Source organism: Arachis ipaensis, chromosome B10, assembly GCF_059453495.1.
Source record: "Arachis ipaensis isolate K30076 ecotype BB chromosome B10, ASM5945349v1, whole genome shotgun sequence".
NCBI classification, from domain to species: Eukaryota; Viridiplantae; Streptophyta; class Magnoliopsida; order Fabales; family Fabaceae; genus Arachis; species Arachis ipaensis.
In genome coordinates this window covers 22,852,182-22,869,688 of record NC_142435.1, presented here as the reverse complement: position 1 = coordinate 22,869,688, position 17,507 = coordinate 22,852,182, and the positions used below count along the sequence as shown (strand labels likewise).

Below are 17,507 nucleotides of genomic sequence, written 5' to 3'. Positions count from 1 at the left end.
ATGATAGACTACATCGTGGTCAACATGAGTTTAGCCTACAATGCCCTAATCGGTCGGACAACACTAAATCAACTCGGCGCAATAGTCTCAACTCCACATCTATGCATGAAATTCCCAACTACAGAAGGGATAGCTACAATAAAAACAGATCAAAAGATGGCACGCCGCTGTTATAACGAAAGTCTAAACCTCAGAGGCAGAGGAGAAGATTTCCATACAATTGAGCTTGGTGGAGTTCAGAGACGAGAAGAACTACGTCCACAACCCGAAGGAGAAATAGAGAAAGTCTAGATCGGGGATACCTCGGACAAAACAACTAATATCGGCATGATCCTGAAGGGAGACGCAAAAGAATTACTAGTACAGTTCTTACGAGATAATGTCATTTCTTCGCATGGAAAGCCGCAGACATGTCAGGCATGGACCCCAAGCTAATGAGTCACAAGTTAGCGGTCTATCCAGGATCTCGGCCAGTATAGCAGAGACGTAGAAAACTTGGGCTAGAACGATCCTAAGCTGTGGAAGATCAGGTACAAGCACTACTGGAGGCAGGATTCATAAGAGAAGTCAAATGGGAAATGGCGAATGTGCACCGACTACACCGATCTCAACAAAGCCTGCCCGAAAGATCCTTACCCACTCCCAAGTATCGACGCTCTGGTAGATGCTTCATCCGGATATAGATACCTCTTGTTTATGGATGCATATTCCAGATACAACCAAATCCCCATGTATCCACCAGATCAAGAAAAGACCTCATTTTTGACGCCAAAAGCAAATTACTGCTACATTGTAATGCCTTTCAGTCTCAAGAATGTGGGAGCTACATATCAAAGGCTAATGAACAAAGTCTTTTCAGATCATATCAGAAAAATCATAGAAGTCTACTGGACGACATGTTAATAAAGAAACAAAGTGAAGAGACATTATTGTCCGACCTGGCCCAAGTGTTCGACACTATAAGGAAGCATGACATGCGCTTCAATCCCGCAAAATGCACTTTTGCAGTAGAAGCAAGCAAGTTCTTGGGTTTTATGCTCACACAAAGAGGAATTGAGGCAAATCTGGATAAATGCTAGGCCATACTCAACATGAAGAGCCCAACTTGTGTCAAAGAAGTACAACAACTCAACGGGAGGTTGGCAGCCTTGTCCAGGTTCCTAGCGAGATCAGCGATAAGATCCCTTCCTTTCTATGCCACTCTAAGGAAAGGAAAGAACTTCGAATGCACAATGGAATGCGAGCAAGCCTTCCAGGATTTCAAAAGTTTCTTGGGACGACCACCTATCCTAACTCGACCACGAAAGGAAGAACCACTCGTATTGTACCTTGCGGTAGGAAGTCGGGCAGTAGCCTCAGCACTAGTTCGAGAGGACGACAAAGTGCAACAACCTGTATACTTCATTAGTAAAGCGCTGCAGGGATCCGAGCTGAACTACCAAAATATAGAAAAGTTTGCCTATGCTCTCATACTAACATCTCGACGACTTCGCCCGTACTTCCAGGCTCACACCATTAAGGTTCGAACTGACTAGCCCATAAAATGGATATTGCAGAAAACAGATTTAGCAGGCAGAATTTTACAATGGGCAGTCGAGTTATCCGAGTTCGACCTCCAATATGAAGCTCGGACAGCCATCAAATCGTAGTACTTGGCCGACTTCATTGCAGAATTCACATATACCCTGGAAACCCCACAGAATGGAATCTCTACGTGGACGGGTCCTCGAATAAGACTGGAAGCGGCGCAGGTATGATAATAGAAAGCAACCAAGGAACCCAAGTTGAGCTTTCCCTCAAATTTGGGTTCCCGGCCTCAAACAACCAGGCGGAATATGAAGCGTTACTAGCTGGTTTGAAGCTGGCTAAGGAGGTTGGAGCTCAAAAACTCAACATCTTCAGCGACTCGCAAGTAGTCACTTCACAAATAACAGGGAGCTACCAAGCCAAAGATCCCACCATGAAAAAGTATTTGGATAAAACCAAGGAACAGCTCGGACAACTCGGGGAATATAAGATCGGCCACATACCCCGCGAACAAAATGCCCGAGCTGATGCACTCTCAAAACTAGCCAGCACCAAACCAGGGGGCAACAATAGAAGCCTCATCCAGGAAATGCTGCAGAATCCATCAATCTCGGAAGAGGAAAAAGTCCTAGCCATAACAAGTCAGGATCAAGGATGGATGACCCCCATAATTAATTACCTCTAAACAGAAATACTCCCCACAAATGAGAAGGAGGCAAAGAGGTTAAAACGGGAGGCTCAATACTACACAATCATAAACAACACCCTATATAAAAGAGGGATTTTGATACCACTACTAAAATGTGTGCCGACCTCCAACATAAGGGGAGTTTTAGAGGAAGTACACAGTGACATTTGTAGTAATCATCTCGAAGCACAAGCTCTCACAAAAAAAGTACTCCGGACGGGATTTTATTGGCCAAACTCTACAAAAGGAAGTTACAGAGTTTGTAAGGACATGCCCACCATGCCAGAAACATGCCAACTTTCACATCGCCCCACCAGAAGAGCTCATCAGCGTAACTTCGCCTTGGCCATTTGCAAAATGGGGACTCGATCTTCTCGGACCCTTTCCCCAGGGATCAGGACAAGTCAAATTCCTCATAGTCGGAGTAGACTATTTCACAAAGTGGATTGAGGCAGAGCCCCTAGCCAACGCCACTGCTCAAAGAAGCCAGAAGTTCCTATATAGGAATATTGTCACGAGGTTCGGGGTTCCATACTCCATCACCACAGACAATGGCACTCAATTCACAGATGCAGGCTTCAGGAAATTAGTAGCCGACATGAACATAAAGTACCAGTTCACCTCCGTCGAACATCCTCAAGCCAATGGGCAAGCCGAAGCTGCCAACAAAGTCATATTGGCTGGATTGAAACAGAGACTGCAAGATGCGAAGGGAGCTTGGGCTGAAGTACTTCCACAGGTCCTATGGGCATATCAAACTACGCCACATTCCATCACAAACGAATCACCATTTCGATTAGCGTACAGAGTGGAGGCAATGATCCCAGTAGAGGTCGAGGACGGGTCGCCTAGAGTAGTCCACTATAATGAAGAAGCCAACTCTCAACTTCAAAGAGAAGAGCTCGAACTACTTCCGAAAATCCAAGAAAGAGCTCGGATCAGGGAAGAAGCGCTAAAGCGCCGAATGGCTTCAAGATATAATCAAAAGGTAGTGCCAAGAGGTTTCGCGGAGAATGATCTCATCCTAATCCGAAATGATATTGGAACAACTCGACCCGGAGAAGGAAAGTTGGCAGCAAACTGGAAAGGACCCTACCGAGTCATAGAAGTACTTGGGAAGGGCTACTACAGACTGTCCGAACTCGATGGACGAGAGCTTCCCAGATCGTGGCACGCCTACAACCTAAGAAGGTACTATAGCTAGAGAAGGTAAAAGATTTCATCGTAGGATGCACTCTTTTTCCTGAAAAGATTTTTAATGAGGTACCAAGTTGAGATCCAGAAATTATCCGACTTAAAAGGATGAAAAACTCCAACATGTATATATTTGCACTTTCTTTTGAATAAAATATATTTTAGATATTCTACAAATTCTCAAGACGCATTAATCTGAAGCATTCATCGTCCGATTATAAAGCAACAGATCGACAGAAAGTGAAAAACAGATTCTGTTCCGAGGGTTACCTGAAACTGGAGGTCGATCTCGGATGAGATCTTTTGTACTGGTTGGAGATGGCGTGTCCGGCTGGCTGGTGGCGGCCGGAGCTGTTGTGTCTGACTTGTTGGACTTGCTGCACTGCTGATCCTTGGTCACCAGAGGGTGGGGGTACCTGCAAGAGACTCTGATGCTTAAGTTAGCACGGGTATTAAGCAGGTTTTATGTAGAATCAGAGTATGAGTTATACCTGGGTGCTCCAGTGTATTTGTAGTGGTGTGGGCTGACCTTTCTGATAAGATGAGTTAGTTATCAGGTCTTATCTTATCTTATTTTGAGTGAAGTCAGCTTATCTTCGAGGGAACCGCCTTTATCTCTATAGGCTTGGACTACCTTTGGATTTGGGTCGTGTTCCTCTATTCGGGCCCTTTATTGGGCTTTCCTGTCGATTTGGCCGATCTCTTTAAGAAGAGATCGGATAGTCGGACCTGAAGAGGTCGGTCGCCATGTCGCTAAACATCCCGGGTCGGACAGCTCGACCCAGGGTATGAACAGTGCCCCTGCTTGAGCTCGGTCTTCTGCTTTGAGGTCGAGTTTTTTGACTTCGAACTCCTTATAGCGAAGCCAAACTCGAGCACTTTTGTCGATTCCTTTCTTTGTAGAGCTTTTTGAATGTAGAACATTTTTCCTCTAAAAGTGCGCGCTTTAATATCGGCGCTTTGGGAACGTGCGAGGGTTTAATGTTTTCATTAATTTTAACATTAATTGCCCCGTTTCCCTTTGGCTCTTTATTTTGATTTTTGAAAACCCAGAAACGGTTTCTCTCCTTCACTCTTTTCATAACTTCTCCGCAATTTCTTCCTTTGTTCTCTCGCTCTCTGCCTTTTGCCCATATTTCTGCTTTTCTTGCGTTGCGACGTCGCTCGGCGGTTTTCTGGGCAGCTTCCATTTCTGCACCTCCATTTTTCCCCTCGAAGCTTCTTTCGCCTCCAGGTTAGTCCCGTTTCGTGCTTTGCTTTTGTCTTTGTGATGAGGTTTTGATTTTGATCCTCCTTTAGAGAAAAGTTTAGATCTTTCTGTTTTCATTGTGTCCTGTTGTTGTTGAAATGTGCGTTTCTGGGAGTTTTCTTTATCTTCTGCATGATCCTTTTTTGCTTTTGCTTTAATGCTTTGCATGTTCTTTGTTGTTTCTGTTCTGATACCATTTATCCAGAAGAATCCGTATCTGTTTCTTGCTTTATTTGACGGTTGCTTTGCCTGATTCCAAAAAAGTTTGCATTTTTGATGGTTTCCTCTTGGTGTACTTGATGTTTGGGGATGGTTTCTGTAAGGCAATGTTTTTGAAGACTTTTGTGTTTTATTCTGATGGAAAATGCTTGCTGTTTGAAGCCTTCTTTTCTTGTTTTGAGAGATGCTAGGGTGCGAGAAGTAGATTTTTACTAGAAACCTTGCTTTATTATTGCCTCCAAAAGGATGCCCTAGGACTTTGGTTTGAGTCTTGGGGTTTTCCTTTTTCTGTGTGTTCGCCTGTATCGTATTAAGTTGTTTTCTCCCTTGTCCGAGATGTTTTTAGTAATCCCATCTTCTTTTCTTACTTGTAGGATTAGTTGGCCTTATCTCTTCTCGTAATAACATTGTAGAGATGTCTTCCAGAATTCCCGAGGGGATGTCCGATTGGCTGGACTCCCTTGTCTTGTTGTGTATTTCTGTTGTGGATGCTGAATTTTGCACAGAGCTGAGGAAGCGCCATAGGATTTGTGGTAACAGTGCTCGTGAGGGGTATTATGAGCTTGTTGCCCCTGATTCTGATGAGAGAGTTTGTTTTCCGACTTCCATCGAGGGGGAGCGTCCCTTCTTCTATGCTTATGAATACTTCTTTAGCCAATTAAACGTTACTTTTCCTTTTACTGCTTTTGAAACCGATCTGTTGTGGTCATGTAACATTGCTCCGTCCCAGCTTTACCCGAATTCCTGGGGTTTTATCAAAATATTTCAACTGCTTTGCCAAGAGTTAGGCATAACACCTTCTGAAACTCTTTTCCTTTATCTTTTCGTCTCGGCCAAGCCCGGAGGTTCCTCCAAAAAGAAAGCTTCCTGGGTCTCTTTCAGATCGGCCCAGGGGCATAAAGTTTTTGCCATGTATGATGAGTCATTTAAAGATTTTAAGAACTATTTCTTCCGAGTTCGTGCTGTTGAGGGAGTCCGCCCCTTTTTTCTTGATGAAAATGATGAGCCTGCTTTTCCTCTAGAGTGGCAAAAGAATGTGAGAGTGCCACGTTATACATGGGAGATGCTTAATGAGGTTGAGAGGGCCTTTTTAGTTGTTCTTGAAGATTTGTGGGGGAAACCTCCCCATCTGGATACGAAGAGATTCTTGAGTGACCTATCTTTGGTTCGAACTGCTTTGGGTACTGTCTGACTTGTTTTTATACTTGCTTTTGAGCTTTTCTTCTCCTATGTTATAACTTGTCTTTTGTGGTTGATTCTGTATTTTCAGAGATGTCGAAAAATAATGATTCCATGAAGGCCTACAAGAAGGCGAAAAAAGAAACTGCTGCTCGAAACATCTCGGCCAAGACGGCTGGGGAGGGATCTTCGCAAGTTTCAATAAAGCCGCTTGTGCCGAGTTCTCCCGGTCCGAGGAAGGTGATCCCCACTCCTCGGGTTCGTCCGGTGGAGCCTCCCCAGTCTTCTGCTGCAGCTTCTAGTGCTCCTCCTAGTAAAAAGCAAAAAACGATTGAGCCTTTCGACCTTGATGCTCCTAACTTTGATGCAGTCGAATATGTAGATCAACAAATCGGCCCTTATGGTGTCCTCCCTATGGATGACGTGTCGCTTCTTCATCATTTTGATTATATAACTCGGAGTAGTGTCAAGATGGCACACATGGGAGCGGCCCTATATCGAATTGCTCAAAGTCTTCCTCTCCATGCCACTAAAGCTTTTATGCAGGAGGCCAAACAGGAGTTTAATCGGATGAAATGCTTGAAGGAGGAGCTTGAAGTGAAGGTGGCCAAGTTGGAAAAAGATTTGGAGAACGAGAAGGCGAGTTCCATCTCTCTGGCGCCTTCTGTGAGGTTGGTCGAGGACACGACTATGAGGCATAAGGATAGTTACGTGACATCTTACCGGGAGGTGTTGTGCCTGAGGGAGGAGTTGGAGAGTGCCCGAGCTGACTACTCCGAGCTCCAAGGTCATCTCGTTGGTAGTGTAACTGCTGCCTATGAGAACCTGAAGGAACAAGTTCGGGTTATTGCTCCCGAGGCCGACCTGACCCTCTTTAGCCTAGACAACGTTGTCAGGGATGGCAAGATTGTCCCTGATGATGAGGATGATGATGATATTGAACCTCCCCCTGTGTCCTCTGCCAAGGTGTCAACTCCTGCTGTTCCTGCCGAGGTCGGCCCTCCCGCATCTGATCTTGACTGCTAGATCTTAAACCGGGATGATGGTACCGTGGATGCTGTTCCTCTCCAGACTCGCCTTCCGTCTCCTCGGACTGATGCTGCTAGAAAGTCTTCTGACCCTTAGCCCTTTTATTCTGGATATTTACATAGTTGGCCCGGCTTGTGGGATTTTTAAACTCTTTATGTTTTGTTAACTGCTGGTACTTTCTCATTGCTTGCCTAGCAACTTTTTGTGTTGACCAACAAAAGTAACTTTCCAGCTTTTGAGGTAGATTTTGGTGGCCTCTGAAGCTTTATAACTTTGTAGATTATATCATGCTTTTGCACTTAACTTGGTATCTTTTTTGTTTTCTGAGTATGTTGGAACCCTGTTGCTTGTCCTCTTCGGATTTGCTTTATTGTTTGTAACTTTTTAGTAGTAGGAGTCCGACTTCGTCATGTCGGTCTCCTTTAAGTTATTTTTATAGTCCTCTTTTTTGGACCTTCGTCGGGTCTCTTTCAGGGATTACTCTTAGTAGTAGGAGTCCGACTTCATTATGTCGGTCTCCTTTAAGTTATTTTTGTAGTCCTCTTTCTTGGACCTTCGTCAGGTCTCTTTCAGGGATTACTTTTATAACTTCTTAGTAGTAGGAGTCCGACTTTGTTACGTCGGTCTCTTCTGAGTTATTTTTGTAAATAACTTTTTAGTAGTAGGAGTCCGACTTCGTTATATCGGTCTCCTTTAAGTTATTTTTGCAAATAACTTTTTAGTAGTAGGAGTCCGACTTCGTTATACCGGTCTCCTTTAAGTTATTTTTGTAGTCCTCTTTTTTGGACCTGTGTCAGGTCTCTTTCAGGGACTACTTGTATAACTTTTTAGTTTTGGGCTGACTTTGTTATGTCGGGCCCTTCTAAGTTAAAGTAATCCTCTTTAATAGGGTTGGCCAGACCTCTTTCCAGGGTTTACTTATAACTTGGGTTGACTTAGTCTGACTTCTTAATGTCGGCCAGTCTTTAAGTTATTATTTTAGCAATCCGTAAGACCTCGTCAGGTTCTTTTTTAGATCACTTTCGATAACTTCTTACATTATTCTGTGTTCATCTTTGCCAATTTGTAGAAAGTGGTTGTCATCTCTATATTGTCCTTTGGGTGAATCGCGTTTTCACCTTTATCAGACGGTTATCTTTATCGTGATCGTGCAGTGAAATTATTTTTTCACTTTCTGCCGATCTGTTGCTTTATAATCGGACGATGAATACTTCAGATTAATGCGTCTTGAAATCTTGTAGAATATCTTCTTAGGTTGTAGGCGTGCCATGATCTGGGGAGCTCTCGTCCATCGAGTTCGGACAGTCTGTAGTAGCCCTTTCCGAGTACTTTTACAACTCGGTAGGGTCCTTTCCAGTTTGCTGCCAACTTTCCTTCTCCTGGTCGAGTTGTTCCAATATTATTTCGGATTAGGATGAGGTCGTTCTCCGTGAAACTTCTTGGCACTACCTTTTGATTATATCTAGAAGCCATTCGACGTTTTAGTGCTTCTTCCCTGATCCGAGCTCTTTCCTGAATTTCAGGTAGTAGGTCGAGTTCTTCCTTCTGAAGTTGAGAGTTGGCCTTTTCATTGTAGTGGACTACTCTGGGTGACCCTTCCTCGATCTTTACTGAGATCATTGCCTCCACTCCGTATGCTAGTCGAAAGGGTGATTCATTTGTCGTGGAGTGTGGCGTCGTTCGATATGCCCATAGGACTTGCGGAAGTTCTTCGGCCCAAGCTCCCTTTTCATCTTGTAGTCTCTGTTTTAGCCCTGCCAATATGACTTTGTTGGCAGCTTCGGCCTGTCCATTGGCTTGAGGGTGTTCGACGGAGGTGAACTGGTGCTTTATATTCAAGTCGGATACTAGTCTCCTGAAGCCTGCGTCTGTGAATTGAGTGTCATTGTCTGTGGTTATGGAGTATGGAACCCCGAACCTCGTGACAATGTTCCTGTATAGGAATTTGCGACTTCTTTGAGCGGTGGCGCTGTCTAGGGGCTCTGCCTCAATCCATTTTGTAAAATAGTCTACTCCGACTATGAGGAATTTTACTTGTCCTGATCCCTGGGGAAAGGGTCCGAGAAGATCAAGTCCCTATTTTGCAAATGGCCAGGGCGAGGTTACACTGATGAGCTCTTCTGGCGGGGCGATGTGGAAGTTGGCATGTTTTTGACATGGTGGACATGTCTTTATAAATTCTATAGCTTTCTTTTGTAGGGTTGGCCAATAAAATCCCGCTCAAAGTACTTTTTTAGCAAGAGCTCGTGCTCCGAGATGATTGCCACACATGCCGCCGTGTACTTCTTCTAACACTTCCTTTGTGTTGTTGATCGGCACGCATTTAAATAGTGGTATTGAGATCCCTCTTTTGTACAGGATGTTGTTTATAATAGTGTAGTACTGTGCCTCCCTTTTTAATCTTTTCGCCTCTTTTTCCTCCGTGGGGAGCGTCTCTGCTTTGAGGTAGTTAATTATGGGGGTCATCCATCCTTGGTCCTGACTTGTGATGGCTAGGATTTTTTCTGCTTCCGATATTGACGGGCTTTGTAGCATTTCCTGGATGAGGCTTCTATTGTTGCCCCCTGGTTTGGTGCTGGCTAGTTTTGAGAGTGCGTCAGCTCGGGCATTTTGCTCGCGGGGTATGTGGTAGATTTTATATTCCCCGAGTTGTTCGAGCTGTTCCTTAGTTTTATCCAAATACTTTTTCATGGTGGGATCTTTGGCTTGATAGCTCCCTGTTATATGTGAGGTGAATACTTGTGAATCGCTGTAAATGTCGAGTTTTTTAGCTCCAACCTCTGTAGCCAGCTTCAAACCGACTAATAACGCTTCATATTCCGCCTGGTTGTTTGAGGCCGGGAATCCGAACTTGAGGGAGAGCTCAACTTGGGTTCCTTGGTTGCTTTCTATTATCACGCCTGCGCCGCTTCCAGTCTTATTTGAAGAACCGTCCACGTAGAGATTCCATTCTGTAGGGGTCTCCAAGGCATCTGTGAATTCTGCGATAAAATCGGCTAGGTACTGTGATTTAATAGCCGTCCGAGCTTCATATTGGAGGTCGAATTCTGATAACTCGACTGCCCATTGTAAAATTCTGCCTGCTAAATCTGTTTTCTGCAATATTCCTTTTATGGGCTGGTTGGTTCGAACCTTAATGGTGTGAGCCTAGAAGTATGGGCGAAGTCGTCGAGATGTTAGAATGAGAGTATAGGAAAACTTTTCTATTTTCTGGTAGTTCAGCTCGGATCCTTGTAGTGCTTTGCTAATGAAGTAGACGGGTTGTTGCCCACTTTCGTCTTCTCTGACTAATGCTGAGGCTATTGCTCGGCTTCCTACTGCGAGATATAGTACGAGTGGTTCTCCTTCTCGTGGTCGAGATAAGATAGGCGGTCGTCCTAAGAACTCCTTGAAGTCTTGGAAGGCTTGTTCGCATTCTGTCGTCCATTCGAACTGTTTTTCCTTCCTTAAAGTAGCATAGAAGGGGAGAGATCTTATCGCTGCCCCTGCTAAGAATCTGGATAGGGCGGCCAATCTCCCGTTGAGTTGCTGCACTTCTTTGACACAGGTCGGGCTCTTCATGTTGAGTATGGCTTGGCATTTATCCGGGTTTGCTTCAATTCCTCTTTGTGTGAGCATGAAACCTAGGAATTTGCCTGCTTCTACCGCAAAGGTGCATTTTGCCGGATTAAGTCGCATGTCGTGCTTTTTTATGGTGTCGAACACTTGAGCCAGGTCGGACAATAATGTATCTTCGCTTTGTGTCTTTATCAACATGTCATCCACATAGACTTCCATGATCTTTCCAATGTGGTCTGAGAAGACTTTATTCATGAGCCTTTGATAAGTAGCTCCTGCGTTCTTGAGACCGAAGGGCATTACGATGTAGCAGTAATTTGCTTTTGGCGTTAAAAATGAGGTCTTTTCTTGATCTGGTGGATACATGGGGATTTGGTTGTATCCCGAGTATGCATCCATAAACGAGAGGTATCTATATCCGGAGGAAGCATCTACCAGAGCGTTGATGAGCGAATAATTTATACGCTTTTTGGCATTGTTTTTAGTTTATTTTTAGTAGGATCTAGTTACTTTTAGGGATGTTTTTATTAGTTTTTATGTTAAATTCATATTTCTGGACATTACTATGAGTTTGTGTGTTTTTCTGTGATTTTAGGTATTTTCTGGCTGAAATTGAGGGACTTGAGCAAAAATCAGATTCAAAGGTAGAAGAAGGACTGCTGATGCTGTTGGATTCTAACCTCCCTACACTCAAAGTAAATTTTTTGGAGCTACAGAACTCAAAATGGCGCGCTTTCAATTGCGTTAGAAAGTAGACATTCAGGGCTTTTCATCAATATATAATAGTCCATACTTTGGCCGAGTTTAGACGACGTAAAAGGGCATTGAACGCCAGTTCTACGCTGCAGTCTAGAGTTAAACGCCAAAAACACGTTACAACTTGGTGTTCAACTCCAGAAGAAGCCTCTACACGTGTAACATTCAAGCTCAGTCCAAGCACACACCAAGTGGGCCCCGGAAGTGGATTTATGCATCAATTACTTACTTCTGTAAACCCTAATAGCTAGTTTAGTATAAATTGGACTTTTTACTATTGTATTAGACATCCTGGATTGTATTTTTGATCCTGTGATCACGTTTTGGGGGCTGGCCATTCGGCCATGCCTGGACCTTTCACTTATGTATTTTCAACGGTAGAGTTTCTACACTCCATTGATTAAGGTGTGGAGCTCTGCTGTTCCTCATGAATTAATGTAAAGTACTACTGTTTTTCTATTCAACTCAACTTATTCCGCTTCTAAGATATTCATTCGCACTTCAACATGAATGTGATGAACGTGACAATCATCATCATTCCCCCACGAACGCGTGCCTGACAACCACTTCCGTTCCACCTTAGATTGGATGATTATCTCTTGGATCTCTTAATCAGAATCTTCGTGGTATAAGCTAGATTGATGGCGGCATTCATGAGAATCCGGAAAGTCTAAACCTTGTCTGTGGTATTCCGAGTAGGATTCTGGGATTGAATGACTGTGACGAACTTCAAACTCGCGAGTGCTGGGCGTAGTGACAGACGCAAAAGGAGGGTGAATCCTATTCCAGTATGATCGAGAACCTCAGATGATTAGCCGTGCTGTGACAGAGCATTTGGACCATTTTCACAAGAGGATAGGATGTAGCCATTGACCACGGTGATGCCTCCAGATGATTAGCCATGCAGTGAAAGCGCATCGGACCATTTTCACAGAGAGGATGAAAAGTAGCCATTGACAATGGTGATGTCCTTACATAAAGCCAGCCATGGAAAGGAGTAGGACTGATTGGATGAAGACAGCAGGAAAGCAGAACTTCAAAGGGACGAAAGCATCTCTATACCTTTATCTGAAATTCTCACCAATGATATACATAAGTATTTCTATCTTTATTTTCTGTCTATTTCTTATTTATTTTCGAAAACTCCATAACTATTTTATATCCGCCTGACTGAGATTTACAAGGTGACCATAGCTTGCTTCATACCAACAATCTCCGTGGGATCGACCCTTACTCACGTAAGGTTTTATTACTTGGACGACCCAGTGCACTTGCTGGTTAGTTGTATCGAAGTTGTGAATGAAAAATAATTTATTAAGACGTGCGTACAGAGTTTTTGGCGCCATTGCCTGAGATCACAATTTCGTGCACCAAGTTTTTGGCGCCGTTGCCGGGGAATGTTCGAGTTTGGACAACTGACGATTCATCTTGTTGCTCAGATTAGGTAATTTTCTTTTTGTTTTATTTTCAAAAATTTTTCAAAAATCTTTCAAAAATTTCTCATCCGTTTTCAAAAAAAAAATTTAAATTCTTTTCAAAAATTTTTATTATGTTCTTCAGAATTTTTAAGAATGAATTCTAGAGTTTCATGAAGCATGTTGAAGCCTGACTGGCTGTAAAGCCATGTCTAAATTCATTTAGACTGCGGCTTCCAACCCAACATTATCAAGAGCAAGCTAGTTGTTGCTAATCCACCTGCTGCTGTTCCTGATCCACTTGATTTACATGCTAAAGCTTGACTGGCTATTAAGGCATGTCTAACCCTCAGATTGGAGCTTTAGACTAAGAGTGCAAGATTCCTGGAATTCATATTAAAAATTTTGGAATCCTTATTTTTCTTTTTCACAAATAATTTTCGAAAAATCCAAAAAAATTAATAAAATCATAAAAATAAAAAATATTTTGTGTTTCTTGTTTGAGTCTTGAGTCAATTTTTAAGTTTGGTGTCAATTGCATACTCATCTTGCATTTTTCGAAAATTGCATTCATGCATTCATAGTATTCTTCATGATCTTCAAGTTGTTCTTGATAAACCTTCTTGATTGATCTTCATATTATATTGTTTTGTGTTGTATGGTGTTTTTCATATGCATTCTTGAATTCATAGTGTCTGAACATGAAAGATTTCTAAGTTTGGTGTCTTGCATGTTTTCTTTGCATACAAAAATTTTCAAAAATATGTTCTTGATGTTCAACATGATCTTCAAAGTGTTCTTGGTGTTCATCTTGACATTCATAGCATTCTTGCATGCATTCATTGTTTTGATCCAAAATTTTCATGCATTGAGTCTTTTTCATGTTTTTCTCTCTCATCATTAAAAATTCAAAAATCAAAAAAATTATCTTTCCCTTTTTCACCTATAAATTTTGAAAATTTGAGTTGACTTTTTCAAAACTTTTTAAAACTTAGTTGTTTCTTATGAGTCAAATCAAATTTTCAATTTAAAAAAAATCTTATCTTTTCCAAAATCTTTTTCAAAAATCAAATCTTTTTCATTTTTCTTAGTTATTTTCGAAAATTTTAAAAATATTTTTCAAAAATATTTTTCTTATCTTTATCACATAATTTTCGAAAATAACATCATCAATTAATGTTTTGATTCAAAACTTTCAAGTTTGTTACTTACTTGTTAAGAAAGATTCAAACTTTAAGTTCTAGAATCATATTTTGTGATTTCTTGTGAATCAAGTCATTAATTGTGATTTTAAAAATCAAATCTTTTTCAAAACTAATTTCAATCATATCTTTTCAAAAATATCTTTTTAACTTATCTTTTTCAAAATCATATCTTTTTCAAAAATTTGATTTTAAAATATCTTTTCTAACTTCTTATCTTCTTATCTTTTCAAAATTGATTTTCAAATTTGTTTCAACTAACTAACTAACTTTTTGTTTGTTTCTTATCTTTTTCAAAACTACCTAACTAACTCTCTCTCTAATTTTCGAAAATATCTCCCTGTTTTTCAAAAACTCTTTTTAATTAACTAATTGTTTCAAAATTCAATTTTAATTTATTTCTTCTTCTAATTTTCGAAAATCACTAACTCTTTTTCAAAAATTATTTTCGAAAATCCACTTCCCCCTCTCATCTTCTTCTATTTATTTATTTATTTACTAACATCTCCTCCTCACTCACCAAAAATCCGAACCCCCTCTCTCTCTCTGAGTTCAAATTTTTTCTTCTTCTTTTCTTCTACTCTTCTTTTCTTCTTCTACTTACATAAGGGAACCTCTATACCTGGGCAAAAAGGATCCCTATTATTATTATTTTTCTGTTCCCTCTTTTTTATATGAGCAGGAGCAAGGACAAGAATATTCTTGTTGAAGCAGATCCAGAACCTGAAAGGACTCTGAAGAGGAAACTAAGAGAAGCTAAATTACAACAATCTAGCAAGCACCTTTCAGAAATTTTCGAACAGGAAGAGGAGATGGCAGCCGAAAATAATAATAATGCAAGGAGGATGCTTGGTGACTTTACTGCACCTAATTCCAATTTACATGGAAGAAGCATCTCCATCCCCACCATTGGAGCAAACGATTTTGAGCTGAAACCTTAATTAGTTTCTCTGATGCAACAGAACTGCAAGTTCTATGGACTTCCATCTGAAGATCCTTTTCAGTTCTTAACTGAATTTTTGCAGATCTGTGATACTGTTAAGACTAATGGAGTAGATCCTGAAGTCTACAGGCTCATGCTTTTCCCTTTTGCTGTAAGAGACAGAGCTAGAGTGTGGTTGGACTCTCAACCCAAAGATAGCCTAAACTCTTGGGATAAGCTGGTCACGGCTTTCTTAGCCAAGTTCTTTCCTCCTCAAAAGCTTAGTAAGCTTAGAGTGGATGTTCAAACCTTCAAACAGAAAGAAGGTGAATCTCTCTATGAAGTTTGGGAGAGATACAAGCAACTGACCAAAAAGTGTCCTCCTGACATGCTTTCAGAATGGACCATCCTGGATATATTCTATGATGGTCTGTCTGAATTAGCTAAGATGTCATTGGATACTTCTGCAGGTGGATCCATTCACCTAAAGAAAACGCCTGCAGAAGCTCAAGAACTCATTGACATGGTTGCTAATAACCAGTTCATGTACACTTCTGAGAGGAATCATGTGAGCAATGGGACGCCTCAGAAGAAGGGAGTTCTTGAAATTGATACTCTGAATGCCATATTGGCTCAGAACAAAATATTGACTCAGCAAGTCAATATGATTTCTCAGAGTCTGAATGGAATGCAAGCTGCATCCAACAGTACTCAAGAGGCGCCTTCTGAAGAAGAGGCCTATGATCCTGAAAATCCTGCAATAGCAGAGGTGAATTACATGGGTGAACCATATGGAAAGACCTATAATCCCTCATGGAGAAATCACCCAAATCTCTCATGGAAGGATCAACAAAAGCCTCAACAAGGCTTTAATAATGGTGGAAGAAACAGGTTTAACAATAGCAAGCCTTCTCCATCATCCACTCAACAACAGACAGAGAACTCTAACAAAATACCTCTAATTTAGAAAACTTAGTCTCTGATCTATCTAAGGCCACTGTAAGTTTCATGAATGAAACAAGGTCCTCCATTAGAAATTTGGAGGCACAAGTGGGCCAGCTGAGTAAAAGGATCACTGAAATCCCTCCTAGTACTTTCCCAAGCAATACAGAAGAAAATCCAAAAGGAGAGTGCAAGGCCATTGATATAACCATCATGGCCGAATCCAAGAAGGAAGAGGAGGACGTGAATCCCAATGAGGAAGACCTCCTGGGACGTCCAGTGATCAATAAGGAGTTTCCCTCTGAGGAACCAAAGGAATCTGAGGTTCATCTAGAGACCATAGAGATTCCATTGAACCTCCTTACGCCCTTCATGAGCTCTGATGAGTATTCTTCTTCTGAAGAGAATGAAGATGTTACTGAAGAGCAAGTTGCCAAGTACCTTGGTGCAATCATGAAGCTGAATGCCAAATTATTTGGTATTGAGACTTGGGAAGATGAACCTCCCTTGTTCACCAATGAACTAAGTGATCTGGATCAACTGACATTGCCTCAGAAGAAACAGGATCCTGAAAAGTTCCTAATACCTTGTACCATAGGCACCATGATCTTTGAAAAGGCTCTGTGTGACCTTGGTTCAGGGATAAACCTCATGCCCCTCTCTGTAATAGAGAAACTGAGAATCTTTGGGGTGAAAGCTGCTAAAATCTCATTAGAGATGGCAGACAATTCAAGAAAACAGGCTTATGGACAAGTAGAGGACGTGTTAGTAAAGGTTGAAGGCCTTTACATCTCTGCTGATTTCATAGTCCTAGATACTGGGAAGGATGAGGATGAATCCATCATCCTTGGAAGACCCTTCCTAGCCACAGCAAGAGCTGTGATTGATGTTGACAGAGGCAAATTTGTCCTTCAATTGAATGAGGATCCCCTTGAGTTTAAAACTCAAGGAAATCCTTCTGTAAACATGGAAAAGAGGCACAGTAAGCTTCTCTCAAAACAGAGTCAACCAGAGCCCCCACAGTCAAACTCTAAGTTTGGTGTTGGGAGGCCACAACCAAACTCTAAGTTTGGTGTTGAACTCCCATATCCAAACTCTAAGTTTGGTGTTGGGGAGTCTCAACAATGCTCTGAACATCTGTGAGGCTCCATGAGAGCCCACTGTCAAGCTATTGACATTAAAAAAGCGCTTGTTGGGAGGCAACCCAATTTTTATTTATCTAATTTTAATTTATTTTTATTGTTATTTCATGTTTTATTAGGTTCATGATCATGTGGAGTAACAAAATAAATATAAAAAAATTGAAAACGGAATCAAAAACAGTAGAAGAAAAATCACACCCTGGAGGAGGATCTCACTGGCATTTAAACGCCAGTAAGGAGCATCTGTCTGGCGTTCAACGCCAGAACAGAGCATATTTCTGGCGTTGAACGCCAGAAACAAGCAGCATCCTGGCGTTCAGATGCTAGAAATGCACAGTGAAGAAGAGCTGGCGCTGAACGCCAGAAACAAGCATCTGGCTGGCGTTCAACGCCAGAAATATGCTGCATCTGGGCGTTGAACGCCCAGAACAAGCATCAATTCGGCGTTTAAACGCCAGAATTGCATGCAAAAGCATTTTACATGC

At 41.7% G+C, this 17,507-nt stretch overlaps 1 non-coding gene across 1 annotated transcript; it reads right to left on the bottom strand.

The window, feature by feature from the left end:
• Window positions 1-15,224: 15,224 nt before the first annotated feature.
• Window positions 15,225-15,332, bottom strand: LOC148579405 (small nucleolar RNA R71). The gene has a single exon (XR_015896209.1). It is a non-coding gene; the product is annotated as a small nucleolar RNA R71 (small nucleolar RNA).
• Window positions 15,333-17,507: the final 2,175 nt, after the last annotated feature.